The sequence below is a fragment of the Salvelinus sp. IW2-2015 genome, linkage group LG17 (assembly GCF_002910315.2).
Source record: "Salvelinus sp. IW2-2015 linkage group LG17, ASM291031v2, whole genome shotgun sequence".
Classification (NCBI taxonomy): domain Eukaryota; kingdom Metazoa; phylum Chordata; class Actinopteri; order Salmoniformes; family Salmonidae; genus Salvelinus; species Salvelinus sp. IW2-2015.
Genome location: NC_036857.1, coordinates 27810900 through 27829894, shown reverse-complemented (window position 1 = coordinate 27829894; position 18995 = coordinate 27810900). Strand labels below are relative to the sequence as shown.

At 40.1% G+C, this 18995-nt stretch overlaps 1 protein-coding gene across 12 annotated transcripts in view; it reads left to right on the top strand.

Moving 5' to 3' along the window:
- LOC111976429 (homeobox protein Hox-C10a) overlaps nt 1-18995 on the top strand; it is an 85010-nt gene that overhangs the window by 60739 nt on the left and 5276 nt on the right. For 6 of the 12 annotated variants that reach the window (XM_070448057.1, XM_070448054.1, XM_070448053.1 and 3 more), the window contains one exon: nt 12868-12936. The exons of 4 other annotated variants lie outside the window; for them this stretch is intronic. The gene's annotated coding sequence lies outside the window, so the exon portion shown is untranslated. Of the gene's footprint in view, nt 1-89; nt 219-12867; nt 12937-18995 lie in introns of all 12 variants that reach the window. 2 more of the 12 variants (XM_070448058.1, XM_070448056.1) reach the window with 1 other exon arrangement.

Genomic DNA, 18995 nt, shown 5'->3' with positions numbered 1-18995 from the left:
GTGGCTTCGTCAGTGCGCTGGCCTTTGTGGGTTTTTGAGGGGCCGGTGGAAGGGCACCTCTGAATGTGTTGCTCTTTTGTTGCTCTCAGTGGTGACCCGAGAGTGCGGTGAACTGTCGGCCACTTCTCTTCCATTGTGTAGGACCTAGCCCCCCTGGACATCTTACACATTTGAGGGACTTCCAAGTGGTGACTTTGGAGCTTCTGATCCGATTGCATGTGAGTGTTAGGCCTACTCATGTCGAATGCATTATTACAATGTATAGGATTCTGCATAGGAACACGTTTTATATTGGTGAAAATGCATCCATCTTGGTGCGTAACAGCTTCAATATCAATACGGGTAAACGTTACTTTTGGAATAAATATTATATAGAAAGATATATAGGCTACGTTTATGTGGACATTTGCTCTTGCATTGTAGGCCTAAATTAACCATTTCATGTATTTCAATCCAAGTCATGTATTTGATTCATGCTCCAAAAAATAAAAAACGTTCTTAAGTCAGTTAATCACAAAATTAAATACATATGTTAACAGTGTGAGGCTATGAACAACCACGAACTAAAGCATTGATTTACAAAACTGATTCTGCAAGAGATCAGTCCAGACATCTAGCCTAATATGAGCCTATATTATTTCATCTACATTTTAACACTTACCTTGATAAAGCTCAAATAATGACAATATTATACAAAAATGCACGTCTTCAACTTGTGGGCATTCATGGAGACAATGATAGGATGCTCCACCAGGATAGGACTGAATCCCCTAATATATACGATGGACGACGATCTGAAGTGAATGGTGTCGCAGTGCACTGTGCAGGTGTGTGAAGTTATACAGGCATATGGTGAATTTTATTAGAAGCTTTTGTACTTCATGTACCTCTCTCTACAGTTCACTGATTTACTATGTACTGGTCTGTTACGATCTATCGTCGAAGTGGGCCTATACGAATACATGAATCCAACCCTCTCACACCACGACAGCACGCATCACAATCGGTAGAGATTCTTCAACCTGTGCTGGTTAGATGTGATGTGTGTGTGAATGGGTTAGGTGTAGATGTGTACATATGAACGAGAGTGGTGACTTGTAATTACACCATTTGTAACAATATTTAGATCATTGAGGTTCAGTCGGACCTCTTAGAATTATTCGACACTGAAACAGTTTTAAAATGACTTGTGATCACAACATGTAATTAACGATTTTAGAATAATGCCTATGCCTTGATTTGCCCCTAAAACATATATAAAACCTGTGCAGTTATTGTGGTCCATGGCACAAATATGTTGTAGCAAACAGGACGCTTACACACAACAGTTCTGGAAGCGATGAACAGCTTCCACGTGCTATAGAACAGTAATTGTACCATTTATCAGCATCTACGTATAGCCACCTCACCTGACATTTTGTGCCCTGAAGATATTTGAGAATAGGGGTTGCACAGAGGTTATGTGTGACAATACGTGTATTTTCACATTGTTCAATATTATTTGAGTAAACACAAGCAGCAAAAAAAAACAACGTTATATCTGATTGTAATTTCCATTAATTGGACATAGCCCATAGGGTACTCCAATAGGCGGAGGACGTAAACATGTACAGTACACGGTCATTGAAATACAATATAATTGATACAGCACAGAAATTATGGAGGAAATTAACTTTTTCAAGTTATTTTCTTGTGACTTCAACAATCGAAGTTGTCCCTTCACAGACCTTAGCTGCAACCTAATGTATTTTCAACTTGATTTGAAAGCTTACTTACGAGTTGCAGCTTTCAATCAAATCTACATGTTTATGTAATTACGAAGAATGCTAGTCTGAAAGTAGATTATATAGCCAGATACTGGTAATATAAATAATTCTGAAAGTATATTATACACTATGGGTTTAAATGTAAAGCAATTACGCACTAGTTCAGATGTAATGTTTTATTTGTAGCTACAGGCTAAGACCTGTCTTTTCAGAATTATTTTGTGTTTGTTTAATTGTTTAGCTTCGTGTATTTCAATTGGTGTGATGAATTCCCAAAAAGTAAATAAAGAATATGTTGCATTTTGTACTAATGTAGCCTATATTTTTGGAGTGTAGGCCTAATTATTTGATAACATTCCTGCAAAAGCTAAGCCACTGTGAATCTTGTCTCTTCAAAGTCTTTAGAGAATATTGAGAATGTTTCTCTCCATATGATTCCGCGGAATGCAGGCGAACATTCCACTTTGCAACATTGATTTATGGCAGGCCTCTGGCAAGGCATCTTTCTCTCTCACACTCTCTTGGCGGACGGAACCACGAAAATAAACTTGTTAAAAGAAGTGGAAATCATATATCCGAAATCCCCCCCCCCCCCTAAAAAAACAGTTATGATGATCTTTGTGGTAATATTTGTAGATTTATATTAGTAAATTACTATGGCTACAAAAACATCTCTCCCTTGTTCAAGATGAGTGTCTTCTTCAAATAATTTGGTTTTTAACGAAAGGTCTGACTCCAGACTATTGTGATGGGAATGGTGTAGTCTGCAGAGGCGTAAAGTATTTAAGTAAAAAATACTTTAAAGTACTACTTAAGTCGTTTTTTTAGTATCTGTACTTTACTATTTATATTTTTTGACAACTTTTACTTTTACTTCACTACATTCCTAAAGAAAATAATGTTCTTTTTACACCATATATTCTCCCTGACACCCAAAAGTACTATTTACATTTTGAATGCTTAGCAGGACAGAAAATTGTCCAATTCTCACACTTATCAAGAGAACATCCCTAGTCATCCCTACTGCCTCTGATCTGGCGGACTCACTAATAACAAATGCTTTGTTTTTAAATGATGTCTTAGTGTTGGAGTGAGAAAATTGTGCATCAGGTTTGCTTAATATAATGCATTTTTACTTATTCCTACTTTTACTTTTACTTTTGATACTTAAGTATATTTTAGCAACTACATTTACTTTTGATACTTAAGTATATTTAAAACCAAACACTTTTAGACTTTTACTCAAGTAGTATTTTACTGTGTGACTTTCACTTTTACTTGAGTCATTTTCTATTAAGGTTTCTTTACTTTTACTCAAGTATGAAAACGGAGTACTTTTTCCACCACTGGTAGTCTGTTTATACAGCAGTCATGGCAGCTGCATAAAGGCGCTGAGTTGAAACAGGGGTCAAATCTCATGTTCCAGGGATAGGGGAAATAAGGCTGCTCACTCTCACATTGACCAGACTTAATTAAGGAGGGTGTGTCATAAATCCGTAAATCTAGTCGGTCCGTTCACCCCCAGAGGGGCAGATGCACCATGTCTGGCCTGTGTGCTTATGTGCATCTGTGTGTGTGTGTGTGTGTGTGTGTGTGTGTGTGTGTGTGTGTGTGTGTGTGTGTGTGTGTGTGTGTGTGTGTGTGTGTGTGTGTGTGTGTGTGTGTGTGTGTGTGTGTGTGTGTGTGTGTGGTGAATTGATTCTCGAATCTATTATTAATGAATTATTTACAAGTAGAAAAGTTGCCATCCAAGGCTCAATATTTAAAAAGTATAGGCACTGAAAAGTTGTCAATACAATTATGGTTATTCCTTTATAAACAACATAACATATGCTACATTTAACAGTTGTAATTAGGCCTACTGCAGTTACTTATAAAGCATTTATAGATATTAGTGTAACGTAATATAGCATTTTACCTAAGTTTCAGTCCCTGGTAGACAAGTGTCCGAGTATTGGTCTATATGAGACATGGATCAATGTCAGAGCTGGACTGAATGCACTGGACTGCTGCCTAAATGATAAGGGGAGAGTGATTAGTTGCAATAGCAAGTGAGCTACTCATAACTTCTTGTCTTCACTAGTATACCCAACAGACGTTTAACATGAATTTGATTAAACCTATTTCTCTGGACAAGTAACATACATTTCCAAGGTATTGTATAATTCTCAGCAGCCATCTGTTCTTGTCACCTCTCCAAGTCTATGCAGGTCCATTAAATCAGGTGAGAGGTTGATGCTTTGGATAGGGTTAAAACATTCCGAATGGTTAAGTTAAGGGTTAAGGTTTGATATAGGGTTAAAACAAATATAAAATAAAATGATTGTCTACCCCTGGGATTGGACACACGACCATCTGATCCGAAGTCATGGGATTATGCCCATCCACCACGCCTGTCCATAACACCAAGCCTATGGTAATAGCGCTCCGTGTTGCCCCTAGTGGTCGGTTTAGAAGGCATTTACCGACGTCTTCAGGACAAGTCAATCTTGAACAATCTGCCTGGGTGGACTACAAGGTTGCATTTGCTGAGTGTAGGCAAAAATGTATTTATGTAGGATCAAAACTATGGCATTATTGCAGAACTCGGTGGGCCCAATCGCATTGTAGTAGATACAGGAATCATGAAAATATTCCAAAACAAATGTAGTCATTATTGATGCACAGTATATTGCCCCACCTGGACATTTTAGGGAATAATGAGATTGTGATGCTCAGATGCAAAATTGTAACAGTTCACTGCAGTATACTGTGTAGGTATCGTGTGTTTTGAGAAATGGAACATAACAGTTTTAGAAGTTATTTTAGCCTACTGTTGGAACGTATTGACAGAGAATCAATCCAAAAATACTACGTAAAATAGAACTTCCATCCGTGCTAGAGATTGGAGGTCATTTGGCCATGGCCCATATCCAAGTGCAGGGTGTTATTGTAACAATATTTCACTCCCAGAAGCACTCTTCTGAAAGAACTGGTTGTTCAGTTTATGGTATAGGCCCTAGAGGGAGATACAACTGAAAAGTAGTGTTTTATGTCTATATTGGACACAAACCAACATGTTAATTTACTCAAATGTTCAAGGAAATGTATGTCCAGAAACTGAGGATATATGTTGGCCAAGAAAGACAAAATAGCTAGTTTCACTTTTAATCTGTCATTTTAATGGGTTATTATTGTTAGGAGTTGAAGCCAATAGCTATGGTCCAGCCTACAGCCTAAGAAAAAGCTTTTTGGGGGGTACTATATAGAACCTTTTGGACAAGATAAAAGAACCCTTTACGAAAAAAGGTTCTACAGTGCCTTACGGTAAAAGGTTCTACAGTGCCTTCAGAAAGTATTCAAACCCCTTGACTTATTCTACATTTTGTTGTGTTACACACTGAATAAAACATTTATTCAATTGATTTTTTCCTCCCTACTCTACAAACAATACCCCACAATGAGAAAGTGAAAACATGTTAAAAACATTTTTTTTATTAATTTACATAAGTATTCACACCCCTGAGTCAATGCATGTTAGAATCACCTTTGGCAGGAATTACAGCTGTAGGTCTTTCTGGATAAGTCTATAAGATCTTTGCACATTATTATTTTTATAATTCTTCAAGCTCTCCCTCGCCCTCCATTTGACAAATCTGACCATAATTCTATCCTCCTGATTCCTGCTTACAAGCAAAAATGAAAGGAGGAAGCACCAGTGACTCGGTCAATAAAAAAGTGGTCAGATGAAGCAGATGCTATGCAACAGGACTGTTTTACTAGCACAGACTGGAATATGTTCCGGGATTCTTCCGATGGCATTGAGGAGTACACCACATCAGTCACTGGCTTCATCAATAAGTGCATCGATCACATCATCGTCACAGTGACTGCACGTACATACCCCAACCAGAAGCCATGGATTACAGGCAACATCCACGCTGAGCTAAAGGGTAGAGCTGCCGCTTTCAAGGAGCGGGACTCTAACCCGGAAGCTTATAAGAAATCCCGCTATGCCCTCCGACGAACCATCAAACAGGCAAAGTGTCAATACAGGACTAAGATCGAATCGTACTACACTGGCTCTGACGCTCGTCGGATGTGGCAGGGCTTACAATCTATTACAGACTACAAAGGGAAGTGCAGCCAAGAGCTGCCCAGTGACATGAGCCTCCCAGACAAACTAAATTACTTCTATGCTCGCTTCGAGTCAAGTAACACTGAAACATGCATGAGAGCATCAGCTGTTCCGGACGACTGTGTGATCACACTCTCCGCAGCCGATGTGAGTAAGACCTTTATACATTCACAAGGCCGAAGGGCCAGACAGATTAGCAGGACGTGTACTCCGAGCATGCGCTGACCAACTGGCAAGTGTCTTCACCGACATGTTTAACCTCTCCCTGTCTGAGTCTGTAATACCAACATGTCTCAAGCAGACCACCATAGTCCCTGCGCCCAATAACACTAAGGTACAGTGGCTTACGAAAGTATTTACCCCCTTGGCATTTTTCCTATTTTGTTGCCTTACAACCTGGAATTAAAATAGATTTTTTGGGGGTTTGTATCATTTGATTTACACAACATGCCTACCACTTTGAAGACGCAAAATATTTTTAATTGTGAAACAAACAAGAAATAAAAAATAAAAAATAATAGAAAAAACAGAAAACTTGAGCATGCATAACTATTTACGCTCTCCGCCCCCCCCAAATCAATACTTGGTAGAGCTATCTTTCTCAGCAATTACAGCTGCTGGTGTACAGCAATCTTTAAGTCATACCACAGATTCTCAATTGGATTGAGGTCTGGGCTTTGACTAGGCCATTCCAAGACATTTAAATGTTTCCCCTTAAACCACTCAAGTGTTGCTTTACCAGTATGCTTAGGGTCATTGCCCTGCTGGAAGGTGAACCTCCATCCCAGTCTCAAATCTCTGGGATACTGAAACAGGTTCCCCTCATGGATTTCCCTGTATTTAGCGCCATCCATCATTTCTTCAATTCTGACCAGTTTCCCAGTCCCTGCTGATGGAAATTATGCTGCCACCACCATGCTTCACTGTGGGGATGGTGTTCTCGGGGTGATGAGAGGTGTTGGGTTTGCGCCAGACATAGTGTTATCCTTGATGGCCAAAAAGCTCAATTTTAGTCTCATCTGACCAGAGTACCTTCTTCCATATGTTTTGGGGGTCTCCCACATGCCTTTTGGCAAACACCAAACATGTTTGCAAATTTTTTTCTTTAAGCAATGGCTTTTTTCTGGCCACTCTTCCGTAAAGCCCAGCTCTGTGGAGTGTACGGCTTAAAGTGGTCCTATGGACAGATATTCCAATCTCCGCTGTGGAGCTTTACAGCTCCTTAAGGGTTGTCTTTGGCCTCTTTGTTGCCTCTCTGATTAATGCCCTCCTTGCCTGGTTCGTGAGTTTTGGTGGGAGGCCTTCTCTTGGCAGGTTTGTTGTGGTGCCAGATTCTTTCCATTTTTAAATAATGGATTTAATGGTGCTCTGTGGGATGTTTAAAGTTTCGGATATTTTCCCTGGCCTGTTTGGAGAGCTCCTTGATCTTCATGGTGTCGCTTGCTTGGTGTTGCCCCTTGCTTAATGGCGTTGCAGACTCTGGGGCCTTTCAGAACTGGTATATATATATTGAGATCATGTGACACTTAGATTGCACACAGGTGGACTTTACTTAACTAATTATGTGACTTGTGAAGGTAATTGGTTGCACCAGATCTTATTTAGGGACTTCATAGCAAAGGAGGTGAATACATATGCACACACCACTTTTCCGTTTAGAATTTTTTAGAATATTTTGAAACCAGTTATTTTTTTCATTTCACTTCACCAATTTGGACTATTTTGTGTATGTCCATTACATGAAATACAAATAAAAATCCATTTAAATGACAGGTTGTAATGCAAAAAAATAGGGGGATGAATACTTTTGCAAGGCACTGTAACCTGCCTAAATGACTACTGATCCATACACTCATGCCTGTAGGCATGAAGAGCTTTGAAAGGCTGGTCATGGCTCACATCAACACCATTATCCCAGAAGCCCGAGACCCACTCCAACTTGCACACCACCCCAACAGATTCACAGATGATGCAATCTCTAGTGCACTCCACACTGCCCTTTCACACCTGGACAAAAGGAACACCTATGTGAGAATGCTATACCATTGACGACAGCTCAGCGTTCAACACCATAGTGCCCTCAAAGCTCATCACTAAGCTAAGGACCCTTGGACTAAGCACCTCCCTCTGCAACTGGATCCTGGACTTCCTGGCGGGCCGCCCCCAGGTGGTAAGGGTAGGTAACAACACATCCGCCACGCTGATCCTCAACACGTGGGCCCCTCAGGAGTGCGTGCTCAGTCCCCTCCTGTACTCCCTGTTCACTCGTGAATGCACAACCAGGCATGACTCCAACACCATCATTAAGTTTGCCGATGACACAACAGTGGTAGGCCTGGTCATCAACAACGATGAGACAGCATATAGGGAGGAGGACAGAGATCTGATTGTGTGGTGCCAGGACAAAAACCTCTCCCTCAACGTGATTAAGACTAAGGTGATGATTGTGGACTACAGGAAAAGGAGGACCGAGCACGCCCCCATTCTCATCGACGGGGCTGTAGTGGAACAGGTTGAGAGCTTCAAGTTCCTTGGCGTCCACATCACCAAGACAGTCGTGAAGAGGCCACGACAAATCCCCTCAGGAGACTGAAAAGATTTGGCATGGGTACTCAGATCCTCAAAAGGTTCTACAGCTGCACCATCGAGGGCATCCAGACTGGTTGCATCACTGCCTGGTAAGGAAACTGCTCGGCCTCCGAATGCAAGGCACTACAGAGGGTAGTGCGTACAGTCCAGTACATCACTGGAGCCAAGCTTCCTGCCATCCAGGACCTCTATACCAGGTGGTGTCAGAGGAAGGCCCTAAAACTTGCCAAAGACTCCAGCCACCCTAGTCATAGACTGTTCTCTCTGCTACCACACGGCAAGCGGTACTGGAGCGTCAAGTCTAAGTCCAAGAGGCTTCTAAACAGCTTCTACCCCCAAGCCATAAGACTACTGAACTTCTAATCAAATGGCTATCCAGACTATTTGCATTGCCTCCCACCCTCTTTTACTCTGCTGCTACTCTCTGTTATTATCTATGCTTAAGTCACTTTAATAACTCTACCTACATGTACAGTATATACAGTTGAACTCTGAAGTTTACATACACCTTAGCCAAATACATTTCAACTCAGTTTTTCACAAATCCTGACATTTAATTCTAGTAAAAATTCCCTGTCTTAGGTCAGTTAGGATCACCACTTTATTTTAAGAATGTCAAATGTCAGAATAATAGTAGAGAGAATGATTTATTTCAGATTTTATTTCTTTCATCACATTCCCAGTGGGTCAGACGTTTACATAGGTATGTGGTAGCATTGACTTTAAATTGTTAAGTTGGGTCAAACATTTTGGGTAGCCTTCCACAAGCTTCCCACAATAAGTTGGGTGAATTTTGGCCCATTCCTCCTGACATAGCTGGTGTAACTGAATCAGGTTTGTAGGCCTCCTTGCTCGCACAGACTTTTTCAGTTCTGCCCACAAATTTTCTATAGGATTGAGGTCAGGGCTTTGTGATGGCCACTTCAATACCTTGACTTTGTTGTCCCTAAGCCATTTTGCCATAACTCTGGAAATAGGCTTGGGGTCATTGTCCATTTGGAAGACCCATTTGCGACCAAGCTTTAACTTCCTGACTGATGTCTTGAGATGTTGCTTCAATATATCCACATCATTTTCCTTCCTCTTGATGCCATCTATTTTGTGAAGTGCACCAGTACCTCCTGCAGCAAAGCACCCCCACAACATGATGCTGCCACCCCTGTGCTTCACGGTTGGGATGATGTTCTCCGGCTTGCAAGCCTCCCCCCTTTTCCTCCAAACATAACAATGGTCATTACGGCCAAACAGTTCTATTTTGTTTCATCACACCAGAGGAAATTTCTCAAAAAAGTGCAATCTTCGTCCCCATGTGCATTTGCAAACCGTAGTCTGGCTTTTTTCTGGTGGTTTTGGAGCAGTGGCTTCTTCCTTGCTGAGCGGCCTTTCAGGTTATGTTGATATAGGACTCATTTTACTGTAGATATAGATACTTTTGTATCTGTTTCCTCCAGCATCTTCACAAGGTCCTTTGCTGTTGTTCTGGGATAGATTTGCACTTTTCGCCCCATAGTACGTTCATCTCTAGGAGACAGAATGCGTCTCCTTCCTCAGCGGTATGACAGCTGCATGGTCCCATGGTGTTTATACTTGCGTACTATTGTTTGTACAGATGAACGTGGTACCTTCAGGCTTTTGGAAATTTCTCCCAAGGATAAACCAGACTTGTGGAGGTCTACAATTTTTCTTCTGAGAACTTGGGCAGATTTCTTTAGATTTTCCCATGATGTCAAGCAAAATGGCACTGAGTTTGAAGGTAGGCCTTGCAATACATCCACAGGTACACCTCCAATTGACTCAAATAATGTCAATTAGCCTATCAGAAGCTTCTAAAGCCATGACATCATTTTCTGGAATTTTCCAAGCTGTTTAAAGGCACAGTCAACTTAGAGTATGTAAACTTCTGACCCACTGGAATTGTGATACAGTGAATTATAAGTGAAATAATCTGTCTGTAAACAATTGTTGGAAAAATTACTTGTGTCATGCACAAAGTAGATGTCCTAACCGACTTGTCAAAACTATAGTTTGTTAACAAGAAATTTGTGGAGTGGTTGAAAAACGAGTTTTAGTGACTCCAACCTAAGTGTATGTAAACTTCCGACTTCAACTGTACTACCTCAATAACCTCGAATAACTGGTGCCCCCGCACATTGACTCTGTACCGGTACCTGTATATAGCCTCGCTATTGTTATTTTACTGCTGCTCTTTAATTATTTGTTACGTTTATTTCTTAATTTGCTATAGGTATTTTTCTTAAAACTGCATTGTTGGTTAAGGGCTTGTAGGTAAGCATTTCACTGTTGTTTTCTGTGCATGTGACAAATACAATTTAATTTGATATTGTGGAGTAACTACAATGTTGTTGATCCATCCTCAGTTTTCTCCTATCACAACCATTCAACTCTGTAACTGTTTTAAAGTCACCATTGGCCTCATGTTGAAATCCCTGAGAAGTTTCTTTCCTCTCTGGCAACTGAGTTAGGAAAGACGCCTGTATCTTTGTAGTGACTGGGTGTGTTAATACACCATCCACAGTGTAATTAATAACTTTACCATGCTCAAAAGGATATTCAATGTCTGTTTTCTATTTTTTTACCCATTTACTAATTGGTGCGCTTCTTTGCGAGGCATTGGAAAACCTCCCTGGTCTTTGTGGTTGAATCTGTGTTTGACAGCTAGAGATGAATTTGAAAATTGAAACAATGTTGCAAATGTCGGAGAGTCTGACAGCAAGGTTTATACAAATCTCGGCTGTTGAATACTAAATGTTAGTCAAAAAGAAATGTGAGATAATGTCTCTAAATGCTTTTTATAATGGAGATCAAGTTTATAAATTGCTTGACTGGGCTGATGAGAAAGCATTTTAATGTCTTAGATTTAGCCGAAGGTAACTTGTGGAATAGACACCCGCTGGAATGCGGTTTTAACCAATCAGCATTCAGGATTAGACCCACATATTGTATAAAGAACGTATAGCCTGTTGTTGATTATCCCTTCATGTCATTTTGGAGTCACTTTTATTGTACATAAGAATATAATATGTTTCTAAACACTTCTACATTCATGTGGATGCTACCATAATTACGGATAGTCCTGAATTAATCGTGAATAATTATGAGTGAGAAAGTTACAGATGCACAAATATCATACCCCAAGACATGCTAACTTCTCACCATTACAATAGCAGGTGAGGCTATGATATTTGTGCGTTTGTAACTTTGTATGTGTATGCTTTTATTAAACACATTATTTCCTCTTGTTTTCTATCTAGCATTTATTTTGCAACAGCACGGGGCTGTAACCGAGCACTTATTCTATGCCTGGCGAAATCGCGCCTCATTAGCTCATTGTTATGGACGTATCCAAATAAATGTAACTAGAAAACAACTGAAACAAATGCTAATGTGGCTACTTTGCTGTTATTCTGGCTGCACTTTTTGACTTGGCTAACGAGCAAGCAAGGGATAAATAAGAACGTTGCCAGCCAGTATGGCAATGAAACATTTAGAACGAATGACTGGGTCTCGTCCATAGATACAGAACAAAAAGACTGAGTGACTGGGTCGAGTCTCTAGCAACCAAACCGATAGAACGAACGACCAGTCGGCTTGGGTAGCAACCCTAGATTTGTGTCGGGACTGTATTTTGTAGAAGGATGAAAAAGTATGAATACATTTCTCAAAATAACGTTTTTAATGAAAATATGTCAATCGTTATTTGAATGTCCTGGGCATTTACTTATTTATCATTAATTTCTATTGGGCACAAAATAATCTGAAACACAACCAAAACAAAACAAAATTGCGTGCTAGGAATACGGGACCAAATACTAAACTTTTGACTACTTTAATAACTGTATGGGGGACTATGAACAGAAAGTGCTGTAATTTCGAAACAATTCACCTGATATGGTTGAAAATACCATCAAATGAAAGCTGACAGTCTGCACTTTAACCTCAGTCATTGTATCATTTAAAATCATTTTAAAAAATATGCACACTGTATATGAAGCCAAAGTCATATGATAAACTATAGTCTATAGTTTTATTAGAATTTGAGCACGTTTATAAGCTAGCTAGCTAACTAACATAAAAAACTAGGCTACTTTAATTAGTCCCTTTACAAGCTAGCCAACTAACTCTTTCAAATAAAATACATTTTCGTATGCCAAATAGAGCTACGGACCCAGCCTGACATTAGCAATTAGCTAAATGTTTATTTTAGTTCGGTATTTCAGTGTGGTCAATTGAAGGGGCTAGCCTGTGTTTTCATGAAGCCATTAGAAAGAAGACTGTTGCTGACTGAGAGGAGGCATGTATAAATTATTTATAATAAATGATGTATAATAAGTGAATCATAAATTACTTTTAACACACTATCTATGTTTTGCTCAGTCTGACAGTAACCCAGAACTGTCAGAGTTAGAGGATCTCTCTTGTGGCTGCTGCTGACAACAACTGCAGGTAAGTTGTTCTTCCATAACATCAAAATAATTATACAGTACCAGTGAAAAGTTTGGACACACCTACTCATTCAAGGGTTTTTCTTTATTTTTACTATTTTTTACATTGTAGAATAATAGTGAAGACATCTAAACTATGAAATAACACATATGGAATCATGTAGTAACCAAAAAAGTGTTAAACAAATCAAAATATATTTTATATTTGAGATTGTTCAAAGTAGCCATCCTTTGCCTTGATTGCAGCTTTGCACACGCTTGGAATTCTCTCAACCAGGTTCATGAGGTAATCACCTGGAATGCATTTCAATTAACAGGTGTGCCTTGTTACAAGTGAATTTGTGGAATTTCTTTCCTTCTTAGCGTGTTTGAGCCAATTAGTTGTATGTGACAAGGTCGAGGTGGTATACAGAAGATAGCCCTATTTGGTAAAAGACCAAGTCCATATTATGGCAAGAACAGCTCAAATAAGAAAAGAGAAACGACAGTACATCATTACTTGAAGACATAAAGGTCAGTCAATCCGGAACATTTCAAGAACTTGTAACATTTATTCAAGTACAGTCGCAAAACCATCAAGCGCTATGCTGAAACTGGCTCTCATGAGAACCGCTACAGGAAAGGAGTTACCTCTGCTGAAGAGGATAAGTTCAGATAGGTAGCCTAGGTAGCCTGTGGTTAGAGCATTTGACTTGTAACCGAAAGGTTGCAAGATCAAATCCCTGAGCTGAGAAGGTAAAAAGTCTGTCGTTCTGCCCCTGAACAAGGCAGTTAACCCACTGTTCCTAGGCCGTCATTGAAAAAAAGAATTTGTTCTTAACTGACTAGCCTAGTTAAATAAAGGTTAAAAAAATAAATAAAAATTGAGTTACCAGCCTCAGAAATTGTAGCCCAAATAAATGCTTCACAGAGTTCAAGTAACAGACACATCTCAACATCAACTGTTCAGAGGAGTCTGTGTGAATCAGGTGTTCATGGTTGAATTTCTGCAAAGAAACCACTACCAAAGGACACCACCAATAAGAAGAAGAGACTTGCTTGGGCCAAGAACCACGAGCAATGGACTTTGGGACTGGTGAAAATCTGTCCTTTGGTCTAATGAGTCCAAATTTGAGATTTTTGGTTCCAACCACCGTGTCTTTGTGAGACGCAGAGTAGGTCAACGGATGATCTCTGCATGTGTAGTTACCACCGTGAAGCATGGAGGACGTATGATGGTGTGGGGGTGCTTTGCTGGTGACACTCTCTGTGATTTATATAGAATTCAAGGCATACTTGACCAGCATGTGGCTACCACAGCATTCTGCAGCAATACGCCATCCCATCTGGTTTGCGCTTAGTGAGACAGGACAACACCTCCAGGCTGTGTAAGGGCTATTTTACCAAGAACTAGAGTGATGGAGTGCTGCATCAGATGACCTGGCCTCCACAATTACCCGACCTCAACCCAATTGAGATGGTTTGGGATGAGTTGGACGGAAAGGACAAGTGTGAAGGAAAAGCAGCCAACAAGTGCTCAGCATATGTGGGAACTCCTTCAAGACTGTTGGAAAAGCATTTAAGGTGAAGCTGGTCGAGAGTATGCCAAGAGTGTGCAAAGCTGTCATCAAGGCAAAGAGTTGCTACTTTGAAGAAGCCAAAATATAAAATTCTGGTTTGTTTAACACTTTTTTGGTTACTACATGATTCCATATGTGTTATTTCATAGTTTGATGTCTTCACTATTATTCTACAATGTAGAAAATTGTCAAATCTAAGAAAAACCCTTGAGTGTGTAGATGTGTCTAAACTTTTGACTGGTACTGTATGTCTGCATAGCATTTTGGCTTCATTTTGGCAGATGAACTCATGTTTTAGCTCCTTTTTTCTTCTTCTCTGTAATGAGTCATGGAGGTAACCCAGTGTCTAAGGAGTTGGACCTATGGCAGGAGCTGGACCTGTGGCCCGAAAGGTGGCCGGTTCGAATCCTGGGCTGGGCGCTGATTTAAAAAACGGCAGAATTTATCTGACAACTGGAGGGCTGCTGGGTTCACAGCCTCAAAACAATACCCTACTGTTGTGCCCCACAACATGCTCTCTGTCCAGGGGAGCTGCGTAAACCTGTGTTTATCTCAACTGTACAGTTGAAGTCGGAAGTTTACATACACCTTAGCCAAATACATTTAAACTCAGTTATTCACAAATAAAGACATTTAATCCTAGTAAAAATTCCCTGTCTTAGGTCAGTTAGGATCACCACAGCTTCCCACAATCAGTTGGGTGGTTTTTGGCCCATTCCTCCTGACAGAGCTGGTGTAACTGAGTCAGGTTTGTAGGCCTACTTGCTCGCACACGCTTTTCAGGTCTGCCCACAAATGTTCAATACCTTGACTTTGTTGTCCTTAAGCCATTTTGCCACAACTTTGGAAATATGCTTGGGTCATTGTCCATTTGGAAGACCCATTTGCGACCAAGCTTTAACTTCCTGACTGATGTCTTGAGATGTTGCTTCAATATATCCACATAATTTTCCCTCCTCTTGATGCCATCCATTTTGTGAAGTGCACCGGTCCCTCCTACAGCAAAGCACCCCCACAACATGATGCTGCCACCCCCGTGCTTCACAGTTGGGATGATGTTCTCCGGCTTGCAAGCCTCCTCCTTTTTCCTCCAAACATAACGATGGTCATTATGGCCAAACAGTTCTATTTTTGTTTCATCAGAGCAGAGGACATTTCTCCAAAAAGTACGATCTTTGTCCCCATGTGCATTTGCAAACCGTAGTCTGGCTTTTTTCTGGCGGTTTTGGAGCAGTGGCTTCTTCCTTGCTGAGCGGCCTTTCAGGTTATGTCGATATAGAACTCGTTTTACTATGGATATAGATACTTTTGTACCTGTTTCCTCCAGCATCTTCACAAGGTCCTTTGCTGTTCTGGGATTGATTTGCACTTTTGCACCAAAGTACGTTCATCTCTAGGAGACAGAATGCGTCTCCTTCCTGAGTGGTAGCTGCGTGATCCCATGGTGTTTATACTTGTTTATTGTTTGTACAGATGAACGTGGTACCTTCAGGCGTTTGGAAATTGCTCCCAAGGATAAACCAGACTTGTGGAGGTCTACAATTTTTTTTCTGAGAACTTGGCAGATTTCTTTAGATTTTCCCATGATGTCAAGCAAAGTTGCACTGAGTTTGAAGGTAGGCCTTGCAATACATCCACAGGTACACCTCCAATTGACTCAAATTATGTTAATTAGCCTATCTGAAGCTTCTAAAGCCATGACATCATTTTCTGGAATTTTCCAAGCTGTTTAAAGGCACAGTCAATTTAGTGTATGTAAACCTCTGACCCACTGGAATTGTGATACAGTGAATTATAAGTGAAATAATCTGTCTGTAAACAATTGTTGGAGAAATTACTTGTGTCATGCACAAAGTAGATGTCCTAACTGACTTGCCAAAACTATAGTTTGTTAACAAGAAATATGTGGAGTGGTTGAAAAACGAGTTTTAATGCCTCCAACCTAAGTGTATGTAAACTTCCGACTTCAACTGTATGTGTGAGGTTTGGGGCGTTGAGAAGGGAGCAGATGACACATTTTTTCACTCTAACTAATGGATATTTTATTGTATTGTAAAGAAGTCAGCCAGAGTTGACTTAGGCCATCATTCAAACGAAGTGATACCTGCCTGGCCACCAATGCATATTTCCAAACTATGTTTGCAAATAATGACAATACATTCTAAAAACTATGCTGGTATACTTTTGTGCTTTATTTAATTGTTTATTATATTATATTCTTAGCTCAAAATATTGCAGTTTAATGGTAGTAGCCATAATTCATAAATGGCACCATGCAGGGTTCTATAAGGAACCGTTTTTTTCTATGTGTATTGCATGTAAATTGCCTATTCATATAGGTCAAGACATTAACACATGTTTTGGAAATTGACAATGTGTGTCTTTTACTTTTCCTCATGTGTGAAGTGTGCAGTGCTCAGCAAAGTCTCCGGTCCTTTCATTTCACTCTGAATTGTTTACAGAAATGTAGGGCACCGGGCCAATAAATCTCCCGCGTGCTCTGCCGAGACAGGTCCATTTGTATGCACCGTTTTAACCGACAACATCCTCTGCCCATTAACGTCCTTCCACGAGCTCTCTGTCTCCTCTTCTCTGCCCGACTCGAGCTCTGTCCGCCGAAAATACATTATTGGCATGGATGCTTTTTGTTGTTGAGAAGAGCAGTGTAGAGAACAGTGTTTTTGGAACAAAGGGGTTAGGAATTTTGCTGCAAGTGCTAGGCCTACATGGTAGCCATGTGCTATATGCTGTGAGTTAAGATATATTGTATGTTAAAATCCTCAATCGTTACGAAACTTGTTCAATGTTTCCTCGGCTGTTTGTGTCAGCCACCAAGCCAAGAAGAAGGGGTTGACACCCAGAGGGACTGGCGCGCGCTTTTGTGCAGACAGAGAAAAATGATTTATTGCCACTTGGTCGGTTCAACCAGAGTTCACGGAGAATCGTGGTGTATGCGCACGGAGGAGCTAAATTATGTTCTTGCTGAGATAGTATATCACAGATTCTATTCTATATCCAACACAGCCGAGTGTTCAACGATTTGAAACAAAGAAAACAAACGGAATTGAATTCCTTTACTCTCATTTCTCATTTCCAGCTAAAATTAGTGCCTGACGTTACAGGTACACAATATGATGATGGTAATAATAATAATAATAATCATCATCATGTTATCCTTATAATTATCCTGATCCTAATACTGTACTGAGTATGTGTAGCCTATATATCGAAATTGATCATGGGTGGGGGAAATGAAAAAGTGGATTAAATGCACATGAAGGTCAAATAGGCCTGTTGAGTTCCTTTTTTACTATCTGTATCTCAGGTTGGAATGAATCGTCTCTCATTCACCGCACTCTCCAACCAAGTCATATTACATGTCACCTAAATGGCACCAATGCGAACCCTACTATGTGCACACTGAATGCCTCTATCTGACAAGCTCTGTGACAGCAATACACTGTACTCTAAATAACAAATCGTTCTTAAAACAAGAATGATTTGGGAAAAACTATTGGAAAGGTTAAGGGCATGAGGAGTGTCTTCTGATAAGCTCCCTCTAATAAACGCAGTATACGCAGCCTGTTTAATTGTGCACAGTATACTAGGCATACCAGTTTCAAATGAAATGGCTAGAGGTAGCCTATTTTAATGTAGGCCTAATATTGTAAATAAATGCGAATATGTGTCATTTTTTATATGTACGTCTTATTGTACGTCTTATTGTTAACGTTTAAGAGATGGTCTTCTTATTTGTCCCAATCACCTAAATTATTCTGGAAAGGCTCTCATTACTATGAGGCTGTGCACATTACTAGGATATGACTATGACCCATAACTCGATTTAGCTTAAATTCAAGTGGAGTATTTTGTTTATCCTGATTATCCTTGCTCTCCATGAACATTTGATGTTGCCGGAAATCCTATCTCTACCCTCGTGCTATTCTTGTTGTTCTTTTATTCTAAATTATGTCCTTTAATCATTTTAGCCTACAATATTGAGAACATGATACGCTCATGTTTATGTTCAAATAACTTATTGGAGTGAGTGTGTGACGTGTGAATTGAGGATATGAATCAGGGAGTGAGGTTACCCTTGTGGCGAGGCTAGAAGGAGGGTAAACGGAAGAGGGATTAAATCAGAGTGGTGCTGTGAAGATGCTGGGTCGTCCCGGCTAGGCGATCCAGAGTGCATCATCCATCACCTTGCTGCTGGAAGGATTCTCCTCAACAGATTTGTTGTATTATATTATAGAAATACTAGTGAAAATATATTATTGTAGGCCTAGAATCGAATCAACATTTTGAGATAATATCATCCTTAGTCCACGTCCACTTTAAAGCCACCAGAGCCCTATCTCTACATGGCTCTGCTGTAGACCATGCTCGTTTGGGTAGGGTATTAAAAGCAAACTATATAGTCTATTTTTTATAATAATATGTACATTGGCCTAAATATTATTGCAACATCACACCTCCAAATTACCCTGAAGTCCACAGG